At 32.6% G+C, this 3,668-nt stretch overlaps 1 long non-coding RNA gene across 1 annotated transcript; it reads left to right on the top strand.

Moving 5' to 3' along the window:
- Positions 1 to 1,203: 1,203 nt before the first annotated feature.
- Positions 1,204 to 2,869, top strand: LOC128236249 (uncharacterized). The gene is made up of 3 exons (XR_008261301.1): positions 1,204 to 1,333; positions 1,899 to 1,953; positions 2,164 to 2,869. It is a non-coding gene; the product is annotated as an uncharacterized LOC128236249 (long non-coding RNA).
- The last annotated feature ends 799 nt before the right edge of the window (positions 2,870 to 3,668 follow it).

The following is a 3,668-nucleotide window of genomic DNA, read 5'->3' on the forward strand; positions in this document are numbered from 1 at the left end:
CCTTTTTTTTTTTTTTTTTTTTTTTTCGACCGCCCGGTGGACATTTTTCCCAAAAATTCTTGTAAACCAAAAAATAAAAAAGGAGTGGCCTAACGGAGATCAGGTCTTTTTTCCGATGAACAATAGCAAAGAAGACCAACCTGTTTCTCTTTGATTGCTGATGATCCGATTTCCAAATTGCAATGCAATTTTCTGCGCAACATGCAATGCAGAAATGTACCCGGAGTACCGGAAGAATTAAAAACAAGAGCTACATCCGATCGAATTAATTTCGTTGATGAGAAGATGTATACTAATCCAGTACAAATCATAAAATAAACACTATACGTTTTACAATATTACAAAACTCTGACGTCATATGGAATAATATGATGTCATAATTTGTTATTTGTTCATTAAATCATGCCTGTTTGAACACTTAAAATACCGCACGTTATTTAAATGTGAATATCAAAATCTATTTGTGAATAGAGTTGTTAATTTGTTCTGAATCCTAAGAGGAAACGTGATATTTCATCTTTAGATTAATATGGAAATTGAACTACGTAATATTGATTGAAAACTATGTATATCATAAGTTAATCTATGTTTGATAGTTGATGTGCATTAAATCAGACCTGTCTGTTGAACAAAGTGTTTTACCAACATACTTTAAACAGTTTAAAGTTAAATCAAATAAACTCATAACATTACAACGTGTGTCGTCGACATAACAACGAAACGTGCCTGCAGTTGTTATTATTTTACAACCCATAATACTTATAATGTCGTGGTTACACTCTTTGATATAACTCGATGAACTGCTTAGACGTGTACATGATGCACACTGTACGCTTTTTTAATACCAGATGTTCAATTATTTGCTTTTATTGATTTATATGTAACGCAGTTTTCTTAACTACAAGTAGTTGAATAAAATATGTGACCAGATAAGTAATCATGTATGTTAAAAAATCAAAAACGTATAAAAAGGAAGAAATGTATGGACATCAATTCCGTTGTTACTGACAATTAATTCTATATAACATATAGCATACTATCAGATGGAATCCCACAGAAAGCGCGTACTAATTTATAACGTACAAGTCATGGGAAATTTGCTTTCGTTTTGGATCTGATTTGGTATTATTTATTTCTGTGCCTTAAGTTATTCTTATATTAGCGATAGTGTATGTTTATATCCATGTAATGCTCGAATGATGTGTATAATGGAGGGCAATCAACTTATTAAAACCAAGACTTATATTCAAAATATTAAACACGCACTTCTTATTCGGCTAGGTATACTTCATAAAGAATAAAAATGAATACAACACCTACTAGTATGATACAAGTAAGCATTTCAATGTGTTTGTCTTAATTTGGACAAAAGAGAAATAAAAGTTTTTAGTATTCTGAACGAACATACACGTTTAACATATCATTATATGTTTAATTAGGATTTCGTTAAGTATGAAAATAGTTCGTATTTTACAGTCAATGGAAGTTTAATTCTGTAAATGAAATTGTACTGATAATTCTATAGTAAATGGCCTTCTCTCGGTAAATAAAGGCCAGGCTGGATATACTAACTTTAAAAAATAAAACAGTACATGAAATTAAATACCACTGGAGTGTATAATTATGTGATATTTTAATAACGATTACTTCTTAGGACAGATGGTGTACAAAAGTATTCTATATCAATTTCGATATGTGCCTGTAGAGTACCAAAAAATAAGTAGTGTGTTCGTACAATATTATTGTTTCTACATATACAGAATACATGATTTCAGGAACTAAATAAGAAATAAGTATTTTTTATAAAAGACCCTTTTTCAAGCAGAATTGTATTGTCCGTTTTACGCTGTACGATGAGTATTAATAGATCTTATGCTCTAATACAGTTTTTTTTTCAGAATGTCTTCAAGTCGACGGCTGTGACCTACCTGAACACCACAAACAATAATAATGGTAAAGTATTGAAAAAGCAGGCGATAGATTAACTTTAAAATCATAAATATATATTTTATTCATGATGCAATTCTTGTGGTCAAGCAATAAAAGAATACACATGTAGGTTAGATTTGGTACCTATTGTGTTTTAGAACTCTTTCTTTTATCAAACCCTGCTTGAAGTTATGTTATAAAACGATAAGTTTATCTACTTTCGTTCTTTTCCAGACGATCCTATGTTTGTGACACTGCGCCTCCTTGTATTCCTATTTGTGGTCGTGATATTCTTTGTTCTTGGTCTAGGCTGCTATAGAATTCGACAACGTTGTTCCAAGGATTACAACCACTTTCTCGACGTCATTTAGCAGTCATTGTGGCGGGAAAAAAGTTCTCAGCAACATTTCAAAAGAATTAAAGTGTGGCCAGAAAAAAATATGATTACGACGTTTTGTGTCGATAACATTCAACATCTGACGAACAAAGGACATTTCGATTGTTGGATCAAATTAATGTACAGCATGACTCAGATTTAGCATCAGAAAGGGAGTTGTTTATACTGTCCGGCGAATAATGAAAATAACTTTTGTGCAATATTGTGTGATACATGATCAAAATTGATTGTAAAAAGTTTGGGGTCACGCAATTTTTGTTGCACGTCGACCAGAGGTCATGTTGTTACAGTTGTGACCGCCAATTTTTGATGTTAAGACGAACGATAGGAGGACATTTGATTTGAGGTCTTACGTGACTGTACCATATTTTATATTATGTACACATTTATTTTAAAATCATATATAAGTGCAAATAGATGTATCTAGATACGATCTATTTCAATCAAGTGCGTGTGTGCGTGCGTGCGTGCGTACTCTCATACTTTAGAACCCAATATCCATCGTTCTAAATTGATTGTATGAGACATGTGTACATAAATAAAACGCACAACGAATAAGGTTTGTTTTTTTAAACCAATCTCGTTAGAACTTATTGGTGATTCACGTTTTTATATATGTGCAAACCTTCAATTATCTGTGATTTCTCACTAGTGTATTGAAAAAGCAATTATATTAAATCAAGATCATTGTTAGAATAAAGACAAAAGACACTTTATATATTCATGCAAAAATAATGTATTATTTGTCCAAACAATGGTAGAACAGTCAAGAAAAAAATATTAATTACATTTCGAGGCAATCTATCGCTATTCTGGCTCCAATACGGAAGGTGTAATCGCTTTGTCACTTCCGTAATGAATGTTCTGCCCGAATCCACTGCAACAAGTATTATAAAACGATTTTGATATTCTGTGTCCCGACTAACGCCAAATAATGAATGTATGCGTACTATGTACAGCCCTCGTCTGTTCCGAGTACCTCCTGAATACCGCGTACCAAATAGGTGGATGAATATCAGTCTGACTAGCACATGCTCATGGTTTGTAAAACGCATTTCATATTTCGAAACAAAGTGAGGCAAATCATGATGAGTGTTAAAACAAAGATGCTGACGGCGAGAGCCCTTCAGCAAATGATGATACTTGCTCAAATATCGTCTTTGGAGACCGCAATTTTCAATTGTGTTTTTAAAGGCATTGAGTGATTCCAGTATTACGTGATTGGTTGACAATATCACGTGATGTTATCATTACATTGGTAAAAGGTTAAAAGGTCAATGTACTGTTGTATAAGTCCTAATGACCTAATGTATAAACCGTCGTTTTTCTGTTTTTCTTGACT

This window comes from Mya arenaria, chromosome 5 (genome assembly GCF_026914265.1).
Source record: "Mya arenaria isolate MELC-2E11 chromosome 5, ASM2691426v1".
Taxonomy (NCBI): Eukaryota; Metazoa; Mollusca; class Bivalvia; order Myida; family Myidae; genus Mya; species Mya arenaria.